Here is an 18,300-nt window from a genome sequence, read left to right on the forward strand (position 1 = left end):
CAAATTCTCTTTAGAACACTCCCACATAAGCAAAATCTTCAGGGACAGTACAAGCAGTTTCAACCATGGAACCCTAGAAGTGACTATATACAAGAAACCCACAGTTCATAGCTGAAACAAGACTACAAGGCATAAGCCCATGAAGGTATATGATGGTTTGATTCAGTTTGTGTTTTTAGGAAAATTATAAACTCATGAAAGTAGAGGCTTGTAGTGGAAAATCATTTGAGCAATGTCATCTAGATCTGTAAACATGTAAATTCTCCACTGGACAAGTGCTATTTGGGTTACTTAGATGTTGTAATTGTTCTGGCTATTTGAGTTTCACAAATACCACATTATCCTCTAAGAGACAAGGTGGGTGAGGTAATATATTTTATTGGACCAACATCTGTTGGTGGAAGGAACAAACTTTTGAGCTTCACAGAGCACTTCCCAATCAGAGCATCTTAGGCCATATCTACACCACACACTTAAGTTGACATAAGGCAGCTTATGTCGACCTACCTGTGGAGGTGAACACACTACAACACTCCTCCCAGAAATTTAACTCTCCTGCTACGCCAACATAAAAAACCCACCTCAAGGAGAGGTGTAGTGTTTAGGGAGACATAATTAGAGCAACAAAGTGTTAGTGTAGACACCGTGCTGGTTATGTCGCCCTAAGTGGCCTCCAGAAGGAGTCCCACAATGCTTATTGTGACTGCTCTGGTCACCAGTTTGAACTCCATTGCCCTGCAGTCAGGTACACAGGCATGCGCCCCTCCCCCTTTAAAGCCCTGGGAATTTTTGGAATTCTTCTTCCTGTTTGCTTGGCATGCACAGCTCACACAGCATCTATCAAGCTGACCATTTCGGCTCCCAGCAGCAAACGTGCTCCTACCTGGAGTACACCGGAGTTGGTGGATCTGTTGAGTCTGTGGGGAGAGGGGGTTGTGTAGTCATAGGTATCAAAGTTCATGTGGCTTGAACAGAGTTATGAGCAGATTGTTTGTGGCATGGAGGAGAAGGGGCACGATAGGGACATGCAGCAGTGCTGTACAGAGATCTAAGATCTGAGGCAGGCGTACCAAAAGGCAAGGTAGGCCAATCGTCAGTCTGGTGCTTTGTCAAAGACATGACGTTTCTACAAGGAGCTGCACACCATCCTCGGCAGCGACCCCACCATCACTGTCAAGAGCCCAGGGGGTCTGGAGACAGCGGCCAGCAGAGTGAACCCCAAGGACAATGTGGTGGACAAAGAAGTGGAGTTGGAGGAGGATGGGGGACAGACGGCAGGCAAGTCCAGTGGTGTGGCGAGCCAGAATCTTTTTTTTTAAACTCTGGAGGGGTCTAGCCCAGGGATTCTCAAACTGGGAGTAGGGACCCCTCAGGGGGTCCCGAGGTTATTACATGGGGGGTCATGAGCTGTCAGCCTCCACTCCAAACCCTGCTTTGCTTCCAGCATTTATAATGGTGTTAAATGTATAAAAAAGTATTTTTAATTTATAAGGGGGGGGGGGTCGCACTCAGAGGCATGCTATGTGAAAGGGGTCACTAGTACAAAAGTTTGAGAACCACTGGTCTCGCCAGTCCCAGCACTCCGGCTCTGGCACACCTGATGCAGGAGAGGGAAGCTCTAGTAAGTACTCATTGTGCTTTGATACCAAAGGTAGATGTGAGATAGTGCTCTGCTTTTTTTAATCAGGGTAGAAGAGATTTTATAACCACCAACACAGGCACAGTTTGTATCTGCTTCTCATTCCCCTGGGCAGCTACGCAGAGGAGGCCCTGCAGAAAAGTTTGTTTATGCATACCTGGATGTCCTGGGAATCCTCCAAAGAGCTCTCTAGGAAACTTTCCTGGAGGTACTTTGCAATCCTCTGCTGAAGGTTTCTTGAGAGGGCTGCCTTGTTTCTTTCCCCACAGTAGGAAATTTTCCCTGCCAATAGGCAATTACTTCAGCATGCACCAAAAGAGCACATAGGCAAGCAGCATACAGACCTGGTCTGCAGCTGCACACATGCATCCTTGGTTACCCTCAGAGTGAGATATCAGCTGCTATCACCCCAGCCCGTGGAAAATGGTGCCAGTATCCAGAATAGTGGCCCTAGGCGCTTGTAGTGATACTGCTCTGAACCCTCCCGCCTCACCCTTTGTCCCATCTTGCCCCTTCCCCCCAGGCCAAAATCACCATGACTGGGGCTCTCACTGTGCGGTGTGCCTGCCATGGGAAAGTGAGAAAGTGATGTTTCTAATTTGTTTGGATCAAGGCTGCGAGTGCACTCACAATAGTGCCTCTGTCTGTTGTTTCTTTAGCTACTTCAGATGTGCCCTTGAGAGTCTCATCGGCTGAGTGGCTCCATCTGATAAAGAGAAACGAACAGCAGGAATAAGAGACATGTTCCGGGATGTGCTGCAATCCTCTGTTGCTTCGGATTGCAAACAGGGACCATGCAGAGAATCTATCAATGAGAAACTGTGAATAGATGGCCAGAAGAGGAAACAGGCAGGAGCAGATGATACAGCTGCTCCAGAACCAAACAGACAAGCTGAGGCCCTGACTGGACTGCTGGCAGAACACATCTATGCTCACCTCCCCTTACAGCCTATACAGAGCTGCCTTCCATGCCCTCCCTACACTCATTCCTCACATGTTCCCAGGCCGTTGCAGTACCCCATGCACTCCACTCTAAGAGGCATGTTTCACAATGACAGCTGGACATAAATCCAACCATGAGAGCCTCATTTGAAAATATACTCTTGATTTTCATGATCCTTGCAGAACAGAGAAATCTCTTCGTAGGTGTTGAATAAAAGTGTGTTTATAGAAAGAGAAGGAATCTTTATTTGTCTCCTACGTCTGATGGTTGCTACTGAAATGCATACACAGTGGTAACTGGCACATTTGCACTGTAAAATTAAGGCACACATAGCAATCATTACAAGGTTCATATTATGGTGCAAGAAAACAATGCCTGGTTAAATGCATTACATAAACCCAGATCACTGGGGCTCATTGTAAAAATGCTCCTTTAAAGCCTCCATGATTCGAATAGCTCCCTGTTGAGCCACTCTAACAGCCCTGGTATCTGGCTACTCAAAAGCAGCAGCCAGCCGATACACCTGAACGCTCCACCACTGCAGAATTTTCTCTCCCTTAGCTTCACAAATGTTATGCAGAGTACAGCAAGTTGCTATGACATGGAAATATTTTCCTCACTGAGGTCTAACCTGCCAAAATGGCAGCACCAGCAACCTTTTATGCGGCCAAAGATGCATTCAACAGTCATTCTGCACCTGATGAGCCTGTTGTTGAAGCACTCCTTGTGCAGTCAAGGTTGCCAGTGTAAGGCTTCATGACCCACAAGAGCAAGGGATAGTAGCCTGGGACCCCAAGGACCACTATTGGCATTTCAACATCCCCAACTGGAATCTTCTGGTCTGGAAAGAAAGTCTCTTCTTGCAGCTTTCTCTACAGGCCAGTGTTCCTGAAGATGCATGCATTATGCACCTACCCTGACCACCCTTCACTGATGTCGGTGAAATAACCCCAGTAATCAATCAGAGCTTGCAATACCACAGAAAAGTAGCCTTTTTTGTTTATGTACTCCGTCACAAGTTGGTCTGAGACCAAAATAGAGATGTGTGCGCCACCTATCACCTTCTCACGGTTAGGGAATCCCACTGCCGCAAAACCATCCACTATTTCACGCACATTGCCCCGAGTCACAGTCCTTCATAGGAGGAGGTGATTAATGGTCCTGAACACTTGTATGACTGCAACCCCAACGGTGGACTTCCCCACTCCAAACTGATTTGCAACTGACCGGTAGCTATCTGGAGTTGCCAGCTTCCACACAGTAATCACCACTCGCTTCACCATTAAAGCAGTTCTCATTTTGGTGTAAAAGGCAGGGGCAAGCACCACACACAGTTCCAGGAAGATGGCTTTGCATATCTGAAAGTTCTGCTGTTACTGCTCGTCATCCCATACCTGCATAACAATGTGATCCCACCACTCAGTGCTTGCTTCCTGTGCCCAGATGTGACAGACCACCATGCACAGCTGCTCTGTGAATGCCAAAAGCAATCTTGAATTGTGTCTGTCCATGGCACACAGCAGGGTAGCCACCATGGTTTCATTATCAGATTCACAGCTCATGAAGTAGTACAGGATCACCAGGGTTGTGTTCATAAACACTCATCACAATACTGGAGAGAAGAACAGGATCTGTGCTTTCAGACAGAGATGGTGGACGTGCAGTTTACAAGGGCTGTTGAAAAGCAGTGAAAAACATAGTTGGAAGCCCATGGAATGATGGGACAGAGAAAACTGCATCATGGGATGCTGAGCCCACCCCCATGAGGCACTGTGATCCCTTCCCAGAAAACCCAGCAGCAGATGGTGGTGAGTTGCACAGGGGAGAACTACCAACAGTGCACCGCTCTCTCTGTCGATGCAAAGGCATCAACTGTGAACATGCTCCACCATCACAAGGAGCGTTGTGTGGACATGCAAAAGTGATTCAATTACAGCAGTGGATGAACATTGACATAACTTAAGTCTACTCAACTTTATAGTCGAGACATAGCCTAAGCTAAATACAAGTGGGACAGATTGTTAAGCATAAGGAGTTTACAGGTCAGGAGGCTGTAGTAGGACGCCACTTTTAAAATGAAGTGGGCAATTAACACCTCTGCAACTATAGGACAATGGAAGGTTAGTAGGCAGCAGGGTGTGTTACAGACTTTTGTAATGGGCCATAAAAACAGTGTTTCTATTAAGTCCATGGTTTTTAAGTGTCCAGCAGAGTTATGAATTTAAGTTCCCAGGTTCATCTTTTGAAGGTGTTGTGCAGGTTTCCTTTGAAAATGAGGACAGAAGTCAGATATGGAGTGATTACTTTGTGAAAAGCGTTCACCATGGTGATAAGATGTCCATTTTTGTGTGCGAGTTCATTTGATTGTGTAGGAATTGTCTGGTTTCACCCATATAATTCTTGTTGTTGGGGGCATTTGATGCACTGGATGAGGAACACCACATGCGATAGGCATGTGTAGGATCCATCGATCTTGAAAGCTGTTGTGGGGGATATTGATCATCATAGTATTGAATATATGTCTGCAGGTTTTGCATCTGTTGTTCTGGCAGGGTCTGGTGCTGCTCTGAGTTGGTGTGTCCTGGTCTGTGGGGAGCTTACTTCTGATGAGGAGTTTGGTGAGGTTGAGAGGTTATTTGAAGACCAAAAGATGGGGTTCTTTCAGAATGTGGTCCCCATCAAGTATGGGTGGTAATTGTTTGATACCACCCCATATGGCTTTGAGTGTGGGTTGACAGGTGACAGCTAGGGTTGTTTTCTTTTTTCTATATTGAAGCAGATTCTCTCAGGGTATTTGGGTGGCCCGAATTCCTGATGCAATCCACTTCTCTGATAAAACTGCCTTCGCTAAAAAAGGACACTATGTGTGTTAAGGTGTGTATCCTGGACTTTTTCTTTGGATCACATTCTGTGGTATCTGACTGCCTGGCTGTAGATAACAGATTTCTTGGTGTGCCTGCGGTGGTTGCTAGATCTGTGGAGGTAAGTGTGGTGAGCCAATATTTCTGGACACTTGAAAAATACTTCTTTACTTACTAATCTTTTCCTGGGATTTGGCAAAATCATTACACACAGTAGGTTATTTCCTCTAGTCTTTCCGTTAGGTAACTGCAGCCGATCCAGACACTACTTTTCATGCCTACTGCTCCTTCTGACAACTTCTCTTGCAGCTCCCAGTAGAGAACTATTCAAGCTCAAATGCAAGTCGATAATCTACCCAGCCAAGAAGTTCCTTTAATACCTGTCAAAATACCTTCAAAGTACACTGGCAGAGTGTATTGTTTTTTCCATATACAGGAAACAGGTAGGAAAGATTTGCATGATGTGGCTGCCACTGGTATAGTGGGATGGCTTAACCAGCAATTACATCTACCAAGGGTGAAAGAATACTCAGTATAAAGGAAATAGAAAGCTGGCTTAAAGGAAAAAAAATAGAAGGACAAAAATCAGTTTGTCTATCTCCCCCCATACGGAAGCTCAAGGGCTGTTGGAGAAGGAATTTCTGAGCACACGCTGTGCAATGGCCACAGCTGCCAATAAGGAGACATGGTGTTAATGCTTCACAAAACATTTTACCAAAGGTTGTCAAGGTTTTCTTCTGAGGACAGCAAGCCCAGAACTGGCAAGTTCTGAAGATGAACTGGATTCACAGAAAGACACACTATTGAGAAATTAGGATTCCAATAAGGGCTGTTCAAGTCTAAAACACTAGGAGAGGGAGACCCAACTCCTGTATCTCATAATAAATAAGAACCTTCAAATTCAATTTGTTTTTCTGAGTCAGCCATTTCCCCCCCAAGTATGGGACATCTTTTCCCCTCAGCATTTACCATTATCTTGATGATTCCTGCAGCCAGACGCTCCTCCACCCCCATTCGCTCTTTCGAATGCAGTCTGCACTGTTTCCTGTTATGCTGTTACAAAACCACAAGCAGCGGAACCTCCCCAATGATGTTAGATACTTGCTTAAAGCTGCATTGCTCTAAATGATCAATTGTATTCATGCTTATGAATATGTAATCAATTAATGTAAGGAATGAGTGAGATAGTATGAGTGAGTGACAGTCTATGGCAAAACAAAGAGGCAAATATCACCTTTTATGGAACCATGGTATTATCTTGGTGAGAGTATCAATCTCGAGATTGGCGGCCAGGTGGGTCATGAACAAGGAAATGTAACAGCACGCTAAACTCAGGACCAGACCAGAAGCAGTAGAGCCCTCCCGCGGATCTGAAGGGACTTCGGGGACTCTCGTCGCCTAGCATCCGATATCCGGGCAGCTGTTGCCAAATCACCCTCAGCCACCTATGAAATCGAAATCAGCATCTGCAGCCTGCCAGCATGAACGTATTGTGTGTGTGTGAGTATAACTGCGCAAGTAAGGGGTGCCAATAAATCAACCCACACTGCTGCTCTATTTCGACTTTTTTTTGTGGTTATTTCTTGGCTGTTTCCAAGAACGGATAACAGCTCCCAAGCAGAAGGGAATTTCATGGAGATTCCACCTCCATTTTAGTTATTCAAAAGGCACCACTGATAAGACTCAGCAGTGGTAACCTAAGTAAGAGTCCTTGATATCAACTGAGGCAAATCAATTATGTTTGTATACTGCTGGTAGGACTGAAAAGAAGAATTTTATCTTAACTTTCTTTTCATTACATGAAATAATTCATCCACTTCAAGTCCAAGATGAGCCTGAATTCTCCTGATTTGAGAATTATGAAATATCTCGGACACCTCACTCCACTATCACTACCTCTTTGAGGTAATGTTTTGGGTGAATGCAGGAAATGGCACCAATGATGATCAGATGGGTTAGCATGGTAACACAGTTTCTTCTGATGATCAAGGATGTGATTTGGAGAGGTCAGAGTAGAGAATGAAATTCTCTGAACTACCTCCCCACCACAAGTAAAATGACCCAATTGTCTGAGATAATTATGGACCATTTTTCCAGATCCTTAAGTGAAGAATAAGAAGAATGTGAATTGATTTCTTTTGCCTTTGCAAAGTCTTCAAGTCCTCCCTGCAAGAGGAACATTTTTTATACCTGGACTTGTGATTAGATAAACGAATCTTGCTCCAACAGAAAACCTTCTCAGAAACCTTTTTCAGAGCTGACTCTGTGTTGTCACCTAAGACTCTGATACTCTTCAAAGTTTTAGAAGTCTTGACTTGAAAGGAAAATTCACAATGTGCCCCACTTTCTCCAGGATCAGAACCACAAGTTATGGTGAGACTTAGTGAAGCAATCAAAATTGTTTGCTTCAAAGTGAATGGAATCTTAAAAAAGAGAACTTGAAATACATTAGAAATACAGAACATAATTTTAATAATTCAATTCCTCAAAAAATTCTGTGAAACATGTAAAAATGTAAGAAATTGGAAGCCACAGATGGCAAAATGAAATAAAAATCATACAGTTTGATCTTGTGCCCACTCTTTTTAGGTACATAACATACTCTTCAGGCTACCCTAAGTAACACCACTTTCACTTCCATGTTTTTAGGAGTAGTTATTGGCATTGTGGACATCCGTGACCATGATATAATAGCCCATTCGGTAAACAACTGTAATTTTTCTATTAATACCACTGCTTAGGAAGACTTTATGGTTAACAATGAGTTTGAGCCTTCTGGCCATTTAAGTGTAAACTAATTTACTGTTAGAAGAAAGAAAATTCTAAAACAGTAAAGAAAAAGGGCATTACAAGATATGAACCTTTATACAGACATTTAACCCAGAAAATTGAGTTATAGGTAAGTTGGCCTATTTTTATCAACAGTAATGCTCTACAGGATAAATCCTTAGCATGTATCAAATTTAGGTTTCAGAACATATGGAACATTTCACTCTGAATGGAGTGTCCTTCTTGATCTTGTCTCACTACCTTAATTTTTATTTCATGTCATTTGTTGCATGAGAGTAAAACTGAACTTGATGCAGAGCTACTGTACTTAAAATTACCATTCTAGATCAATTTTTTCTAATTGTTCAAGAACAAATTGTGGTTTATGTAATGTGGCAAATTGCTGGCACCACTATGATGGGTCTCGTGCTCTCTCTTCTTGGGGGGGTGGGGGGGGTGTTGTTTCAGGGCTCCGTTTCTTGCCCCTGAACTGGGGTATTAACTGCCCCACTAATGTCCTAGAGGAGGGGAGTGGAGAGGGAGGGACCCGGGCCAGCCCTGTACTCCGGGTCCCAGCCCAGGGGTCCTAGGGATAGCGGTAAACCACTAGAACTAGTGGTTCCTTCCCCTGGGCTACTTCCCTTTCCTGCCCTTCAGCTTGTGGGGCTTCCTGCCCTCCCTCTGCACAAACCAGGTGTCCCTTTACGTAGGGTCTTGGTCTTCTTAGCCCACGGCAGCACTTCTCCAGACTCTCCTCTGCTTCCCTCCAAACTGCTCTCTGCTCCAAACACCAATCCACTCTGCTTCAACTCCTCTTGTCTGATTGAAGCAGGGGGGTTTTTATCATGTGACTGGCTTCAGATGCTTTAATTAATTTATAGCAATCTTTCTTCAATCTACAGGGCATAAGGCTCCCTTCTAAAACTCTCCTGCTGCCCTCTGGCCATGCTGTATCACAGTAAACACTGAAAGAAAGAAGAAGGATACTAAGGCAATCACTCAAAAGGCAAATGTTCCTTAGTTATCAAATTTATTTTTCATCCATACTTTCCTGGCTCAAAACTTTCAGAATGGATAGATTTAAGCTACTCATATGTCTTTTAGAATCACTTTCTGTAAGGAAAGATTTGTGAAGGTCAGTCACTACTATGAATGTTACAGTATACAGAATGAGAGTGAGCAACAGGATATATGAATATTTTTGTGTGATCAGTATAACCTTTCATGAATAATGTATGAGATTTTACAAATTGTATATATTTAATATATAACATAATATTTATAGCACTTGAAATATTAAATGCGTAAATGGATGTAATGTGATATTTCTGAATCTGGACACAGCACAAAATGAGACCTCTGAGTCATGTGAACTGCTCCAACCATTTACATGGTTGTTTAGGATTATAGGAACAATGAGTAGTCCGGTGTCACCTTAAAGAGTAACAGATTTATTTGGGCATAAGCTTTCGTGGGTAAAAAACCCACCTCTTCAGATGCAGGAATTGTCAAAAATGTAGTACACTTAGTGCAGTATTCTAACAATAGTCAGCACCAGATGCTTCAAAGAAAGGTTCAAGAAATACCACAGAAGACCAGTGTAAAATAATCTGACCCTTATGAAAGTCTCATCCTAACAAATAATAATAGAGTGGCTTAAACCCAATAACATGAGGTTTTATATCCATTCCACAAGTCTTTTTAGAATTACATATCATAACTCTGAAAATTCTTATTATCCACATAAGCGTCCTACCCCTCTTTTAATCTTGCTAAGATCTTGGTCCCTATGACATCTGGTGGCAATGAATTCCACAGTCTAATTATGTGTTGTGTGAAAAAGTATTTCCTCTGAATTTGCTGCTTTGCACTATGCACTATCTTCTTTTGGCAGAAACTTGTAGCAACACTATTGTGTCAGAAGACCCAGTAACAGAAATGGAGGCTCTGAAGACAAAACATTAGGACATCTAAACCAGCAATGACATGCCCAACAAGCTTAACCTGTTTCACCTCAGTTTGTTCTTCTCATTTTTGGGATGATACTTAACAAAAAAGAGGTAGAAGAACAAAGATGTACAAAAATTCTTGGCTCAAATCCCAGAGGATTGTATCCATGAAGGAGTCAGGATCTCACATAACTTCAGAACAGAAATTGAAAGAACATCATGCTGCCTCTTGTGGCAAAAAGGTCTAATTTAGGAGCCACCTGACCACCTGAAGATGGAAGCAGTGACCTTAAACCATTCACATGGAATACTGTATTTCAAATCAGATTACCAGCTAAGACTTTGTGTTTGTTGGGGAGATGAACCTCCAGAGAAATGATTTGATGCAGGATGCATGATTCAAAAAAAATTGAACATTGCTCAATAAAGTAGCAAAGAATGAGCTTGTCTTTGTCAGTTTTTATAAAATTCATGTCATAGGTGTTTTTTTGTCAGAACTTGTACAGATCTGCTCGATTTGTGGGAGGAAAGCCCGGAAAGTCAGACACAAATTGCCCTCAACCTTACATCACTTATATAAAGCCTTGTCACCTTACAATTCCTAAGGACTTGAACTGCATAATGATCAAAGAAAGCTCCTCAGCCAATGCCAGAAGCTTGTGTCACAATCATAGCCAATAGTTGAGAAGTACAGGACACTCTTGCAAATATTCTGGGGGTACTGGCCACCCAACAGCTTCCAAGATTTTCTGAGGCATGGTCACAGTTAAGGAGCCTTTTGACTAGTTTTGCCTAGTATATAATTTTTAAACTAACCTTTCTGGAATCTTACCAAGAATCTGCTAAACCTTAATACGTATGACAAGTCATGAATCCCTGAATTCCTACAGAAGCAATTTACCTCTGAATTTCCTAAAAACTGTCTTTTGGTAAGTAAGCAGGTAGAGATTTAAAGTCTGGATCAGGCCCCATGAATTTTCCACCATCTGAGTAGATTAGATTTCTTCTGGTTTACTCTCAGATCAAGAGAATGAAATAGAGTACACCCTGACTGAACAATCAACTTGATCTCTTGTCCAGACTGCTTCTACAAGCCAGCTATCCAGGCAAGTGTCCATGTGGATACCTTGATAACTTACTTATGTTAACACCACTGCCAAATATTTAGCGAACAAACTTGGAGCTCTTTGGAGACCAAAAGAGTGGGTGGTACAGCTGTCACCAGCTAGATATATGGTGCCACATGAGGAAGAGGGGTTTGGGCAGCAGGTGCCTCTGTTATGTGCATTTGATCTCAAGGTATTGGACAACTCCTATCCCTAAGATTAGATCTCAATGTGTCTTTTTTCCTTTGGAGTTTTAGAGTGGAATTAAGAGAGAGTTAATATTGGTGTAATGACTGCACTAAAGTTCCAAGGCGCTAACTGAATTCTTCAGCATGTTGGTATTGTAGATTCAGAGGCTGAATATGTTTTCAGTGCCTAGAATGCCTATGCAGAGTACATTTTTTCTTGATCAGCTCAGGATTCCATGGCTCTCATGACAATCATAGGACTGTCCAAAGTGGCTTCTGGCCCACCTCACATAACTGGTCACACTCTGGATTTAGTATCGGAATAGATTGGAGGTAGGCAAAGTTAGGATGCCCTTCTAACAGGAGTGAAGGACCTGTTCTAATGGGACATCATTGGACACCAGAGGAACTTGAGAATTTACAGATGGTTCTGAGGAACAACATTATTCAGCTGACAGTAAAATCTTAAAAAAGTGTCAACAATATGCTCTAACAGTTTGTTGTCTTCCCCATGGATATGGCGATGCCTAAACCTCCTCACAGGTAAGCACTGTTTACAGGTGACCTGTGACAAGTAAAACAAGAGAGCAAATGGCTAGAGCGCTAAGTGGAAGTCTTGAGCTGACTTTAATCAAATGCACCATATAGAATTTGTACAGTCATTTCCTGTGGCTGTTTGGGAGATGAAGTTTCTTCTTCTCTACCATAGCAAATGCAATGATGAATTAACATTAACTCACTCACAGCTAACTCACTGGCAGTTTGGTGAATCTGTGCTGCCTTCAACCAGCTAGAGTTCAGATTTTTTCAAAGAATTTTCATGTTACTTTGCAGATAAAAAATGCTCAGATTTTAACAGAATTGTCTGCCTCCATGCAGAAAAGGAATAATGTTAATTCTTGTCAGAATTAAGTAAACTACTTATTTATAGATTCATAGAGTTTAAGGCTAAAACAGACCATTAGATCATCTAGACCAGTCGTTCTCAACCTATTGTGGGCCACATATGCCGCTCTCTACATGTTACGTGGGCCGCATCCACACGATAGCTATACTACCTGAATGGCACTGAGGATGGCACATGGGCCACAGCTGTATGCTGATTGCGCCACGGGTTGATTATCACTGATCTAGACGGAACTCCTGCATAACACAGACCATTGAATTTCACCCAGTTAGCCTTTTGTTGAGCCCAATAACTTGTTTGACACAAACATACTTTCCAGAAAGGCATCCAGTCTTGATGTCTTCAAACCAAGAGACACAGAATCTACTACTTCCCCTGGCAATTTGCCCCAATGGTTAATCACCCTCGTCGAATTTATGTTTTATTTCTAAACTGAATTAGCCTGGCTTCAGCTTCCAGCCATTGGTTTTTGTTATATCTTTCTCAGATATATTAAAAGACTCCTTTCACACCTGGTATTTTCTCCTTGGGAAGGCACTTATACGCTAATCAAGTCACATTTCAGTCTTCTTTTTGATAAAAGGGATCAATCTGTAAGGCATTTTCTCTGATCTTGAATCATTTCTGTAGCTCTTTTCTGCACCCCCTCCAATTTTTCCAACATCCTTTTTTAAATGTGGACTCCAAAACTGGACACAATATTACAGCATCAGTCTTACCCATGCTATATTCAGAGGTAAAATCACTTCTCTAGTCCCGTATTTATACATTCAAGGATCTCATTAGCCTTTTTTGCCACAGCATCATATTGGGAGCTCATGCTGAATTGTCTGTCCACTATGAATCCCAAATCCTTTCTGAAGTCATTGCTTTCCAGGATACAGTGCCTCACTCCATATGTATGACCTGCGTTCCTTGTTCCTAGATGTATACCTCTGCTTGATAAACTGGGCCCGTTCAAACAAAATGCATGTCAGTACAGCCAAATTCAATCTGTATGACTGCCCTGTCCTCCTCATTATTTATCACTCCATTAATCTTTGTGTCATCTGCAAATTTTAAACCAGCAGTGATTTTTTAAATTTACTTCCAGATCATTGCTGAAAATGTTGGAGACATGCCTTAAAACCACTCCCTGAGGAACCTCACTAGAAACACACCCATTCAATTATAATTTCCTATTGACTACTATTTTTTCAGCTCTCCTACTCTACTTAAATGTGTGAAGTATTTATATGGTATCGTACTAATGTTTTAATCTGACTGTCATTCAGTACTAAGTTAAACACCTCACATAAGTCTATTACATCTAGGCAGTGACCTATATCAACCAAAGTTTGACAAGACCTATTTTCCATAAAACTATGTTGACTTAAAGAATTAAATGACAGCAATATAATTAATGTTATCTACCGAATCCCGTATCAGCTTCTCCATTATTTTGCCTGGGACTGTCAGGCTAACTGGCATACAGTTACTATGTCAGCTTGCATGCCCTTTTTGAATATTGCCACAACACTCTTCCAGAACTCTTCCAGTCTTCCTCTGGTATTCCAAGATGCACTGAAAGTTATCAGTGGGCCAAAGATCTCCTCAGCCAACTCTCAAGAACTCTTGAGTGCAAGTTCCTCATGCCTTTAAAAATCTCTGTTAGATGCTGTTTAACATCCTCAGTGACTAATGGACTGCAAAGCACTTCAACATATGTGATATGAATACCTCACTAAGTTTCTGTCCACATACAGAACAGAAATATTTATTGAACACTACTGAACTTTCTGTGTCATTTACCATCTTCATCTAGTAACAGGTCTAAACCATTGCTAGGATTTATTTTGTTCCTAATATACTTAGCCCTGCCAGCCATGAATTTCTCCCTGATGTCTAACTTCCCTTATCAATTTTCTACACTTCATAACTTTTAATTCATATATACTTTCCTTCCCCCCGCCCCGCCCAATCCATTTGTTATATAGTGCTTTATTATTTCTAAATTGCTCCCTTCACTTTACCAATGAACCAGAAAGTGCTGTCAGCCAAAATTGTGCTCTTTTCTCAACTAAAAAGTTGAGAACTAAAACTAAAAAAACAAAGTTTTCTCTTTGTTCAACTAAAACTTAAGAACTCCCAATGTTGAGATTATGGAGTCATTCTACTATTCTAATACACTTTTATCCTAACAATTACAAACTGAGAAGTTTTTGAAATAACAGAAGGCAAGCAAACCTATGGTCCATAATAAAATCTTTTCTTTTTAGTAAGAAAAATTGGTGCAGATTTTGGTGGTGAAGTATATAAAATACAATCTACAGTTAGTCCAAAATGTTGATGTTCAGAACTTTCTTCCTTCCCCTGTCCCCCCAGGAGTATATTTCATTATTCATCTTCCCCCACTTTCAAGTTCTCAGTTTTATTAATTTCTCTGAGCTAATTTCCCCCTCCTTGTTGTTATCCAGCTCTAATGCACCCTTCTAGCATGACTGTATCTTCTTTCCTGGTCTCTACTAACACCGTACTTCAGAACTGTCCTGTCATATCTAGTCACTGCCCTCCAATTTTCTTCATTCTACTCCATCCTGTTACTTGCGGAATGCAGCTGGTAAGCCTTCTCCCAACTCCCTCCAATTTCATTCATTTTAATTGAGCTCCCCCTGACTTTCTTTCTTAGTTCTGATCAGCTCCCTTGACCAGTTCCATTCTTCCTTATCTCTTTTTCAATTGCTGGTCTATTCCTTTAAGCAACCCCTTCCCTTGTTTTCTTTGGCCCTGTTCACATCCCTTAGTGTCCTCAATTCCTTCTCACCTCTTTTTCCTAGCCCTGTTCATGTTCCTTGGTACTCCCTACCTTCCCTATCTCTGGCACAGCTTGAAACCTTCTTCAGCACTACCGTCTCATCAGGCAAGAGGCAACATGAGCGTATTCACACCCCGAACTGGCACATATCTGCCAAATACAGCTCTTACATACACAGTAAAGAGATGCTAAGAGTACTACAGGTGCATCCATACACAGTATAAATTGCAATTAACAATATTTCTGACCGTTAAAACATGTTTGGTGTATAGCAGCTAGTTTCTTTTGTCAACACCACTGATGGGGAGAAAGATAGACAGCAAACATCCTATTATAATTTGTTTACTTTGCCTATTTCCAAATACACATACAGTGCTTTCATTTGGGACAGATACAAACTCACATGTGTACATGACATATTCACAGATGACAGTTTAGAGTACAATATTTTAAACATCAGTTTGCCAGCACCTATAGAAGAGAATTTAAACCAGAAGCAGTTTGTTTTTAAAGACAGGATGGTACAATTATACCTCTTAACACCTAGCAAGTTAAAAAACCATCACTACCAGATTTAAGTTTCTGAATTATACTCCCTATAAAGGGGAGAAAGTTCGCAACAATGTCATGCCTCCACATGCATCAGTTGGTGTCACTGTAGAGAGAAAGCAAAGTGCTAACAAAATAATTTAAAAAAAAATTATACACACACACACACGAAGCACACACAAAGGAGTAAAAGTGGTATCTGTGTGTTTTCTGGGATATTTTAAAGCCTTCAGTTCAACTCCACAATGAAAGCATTTTATGGCAACTGCAAACTACTCTCCTTGCAGCAAAAATAAGCCAAACATAAAAAACTATATTAAAATAAAAGAAGCTTGTCTTCCAGACTCTCAAAAAAACATTTGTTACATGTAATTCTCAAAACTATGCCTAATGTCCCTGGCATTTTGCCAAAAAATAAAAATAAAAATAAAAGAACTTAAGTGAAAAAAGGAAGTTGACAGGCCTCTGAAAGATCAGGGCAAAGAAGGAGCTGCTTCTCTTACCTGGAGAACGCTTGACATGTGTGAAATGAACTTCCTCCTCTATATAAGCCACAGGCATTTAGCTCATTTGCATAAATATCAAAGCTACAAGTAGACTTCCAGGTCGGCCATCTTGAGAATAAAATCTTGTTTCATTTACACATAAGCAGGAATACTGTAGGTTAGCCAGCGCGTGGGCTACTGCACTACCTTTCAGTTAGTGATCCATGTCTGTTCAGTAAAGTGTACTCATATCCCCCACTTAGTCATGTGAATACATCAAGAGATGGTATCACTGAAGATCACTAAACAAGCACACTACAGCCTCGAAATGAATGTTGCAACTGAAAGTGTCTAGAAGCAGAATTCTTTGTACTGCTCTCTGTGCTGCCAACTATTAGCACTGCAGCAACTATGTGCAGTGAAGTACCTCCCACATACCACACAGTAGTACCAACAGGCATAAATTTGTTACAGCACAAGGCAGAACACTAAAAAAGCAACCAGCTAAAACTCCTCAATATTTCCACACATTCAAAGCCTACCTATGCTTAGGTGCCTTTTCTATACCTTTTCAGATCCATCAACCCTGTTCTTTCAGTCCAGAAATTAGAATGTCTGTACATTCCAGGCAACAGAAAGTCCATGACAGATGTTATTTGCTGCCAAAGCTGAGCCTGATTGCAGTTACAGCTAGCTGGCGCCAGTAAAAATTTACATAAAGGGGGCCTCATTTCATGACTAAACTGCAGCAGGATATTGCTGAGTAAAGCCTTCCTTTTTTCCAGTCAGACAACTACTGGTTCTAGAATGTACGGTCTAGTTATTTGTTTACCAGTTGTCCAGATCCAAGTCCCAACAATAAGATTAACAATTAGCTTAATAGAGCTGTGACAGAAAAGACTTTTCTAGGCAATGTTTTTATGAATCAATTTTATTTTTTTATTTATTCCTATGAAGGAGGGCACAGAACTAACATTCCATAGTTCAATTTGCTTTTAGTAAGGATGTAGTTGTAATCCAAATAATATTTGAAAGAAATGGATTTACTCAAGCTGTGTATTACTACTGCTTGTCTTTTAAACCCCTCAGCTCCTATTCCCAATACCTCAGAGCCTCCGAATAGTAACTGATCAGCCACCAGTTTCACAGTACAACTGACGAAAATTTTCATCTGCTGTTGACAAGTAACCAGTCTGGCCAGTTGGTTTAATTTAGATGGCCCCTCCCCCCATTTACTTCTCCTTCATCAGGCAGATATAACTGTGGGCTCTATCTTTTCCAGTTTTTCAAACAGAACAGCTACCGGTAGATATAGAAATAGGTATTTCACCATCGCTCCAACTCCAAATGGTTAATTCAATACATTTCTCCCTCCTTCCAATCAAAGCCCAGAGGTATTAATAATTCAATTATATATGTATCTTAAGAACACTTCTATATAGTTGCTGTACTTTCTGAACACACACAAGTCATGTTTTGCTTTCATAAATGGTGTCTGTTTGGGAAAGGGATGAAACAGATCTTCATGCCCTCCTGTCTCATGTGATGTGAGCCTCTTTAAATGAGAAGTTTCAGAGTAGCAGCCATGTCAGTCTGTATCCGCAAAAAGAACAGGAGTAGGTGCCACAAGTACTCCTTCTCTTTAAATGAGAAGACTCACTGTCACATCCAATTTTAGTGCTTACAGCAGCTAAAAATGAAAAGCAAAACCACAGTAATGTTAACAGATTTCATATTTAGCAAGAGTGTGTTATTGCAATGTGGCACCAGTTAGTGGCACATCTGTGGGAAAAGAAACACAAATGAGCAAACAGGAGAGTTGCTCATCAGTTCCAGGCAGGCAAAGTCAGGCTCATTCCGGAGCAGGAAAGTCTGCTTTGCTCCACTGATCTCCCTTTGTTCTCTCCAGTTTCTTATTTCTTTTTTAATGTCCCTAGGTTATAGGCACTAAAGAAATGCAAAATTTGTTTTATAGTCTCTTTCCACTATAAGAGTATTTTGTTTTAGATTTGGTTCTAGGTAGTTAGTTCAGCATTATACAAGTTTTTTATTCCTCACGTCAGCACAATGTAGTTTAACTATCTGATAACTTCTAGTAATCCGTTAGTCT

The 18,300-nt window shown here is 41.4% G+C and overlaps 1 protein-coding gene across 4 annotated transcripts in view; it reads right to left on the minus strand.

Annotated features, from left to right (window-relative positions):
* ATF7IP (activating transcription factor 7 interacting protein) overlaps positions 1-18,300 on the minus strand; it is a 168,280-nt gene that overhangs the window by 131,749 nt on the left and 18,231 nt on the right. The window contains exon 1 of one of the 4 annotated variants that reach the window (XM_074941757.1): positions 16,209-16,591. The exons of the other annotated variants lie outside the window; for them this stretch is intronic. The gene's annotated coding sequence lies outside the window, so the exon portion shown is untranslated. Of the gene's footprint in view, positions 1-16,208; positions 16,592-18,300 lie in introns of those variants that run through there. 4 annotated transcript variants of the gene reach the window in all.

Source organism: Natator depressus, chromosome 1 (assembly GCF_965152275.1).
Source record: "Natator depressus isolate rNatDep1 chromosome 1, rNatDep2.hap1, whole genome shotgun sequence".
Classification (NCBI taxonomy): Eukaryota; Metazoa; Chordata; order Testudines; family Cheloniidae; genus Natator; species Natator depressus.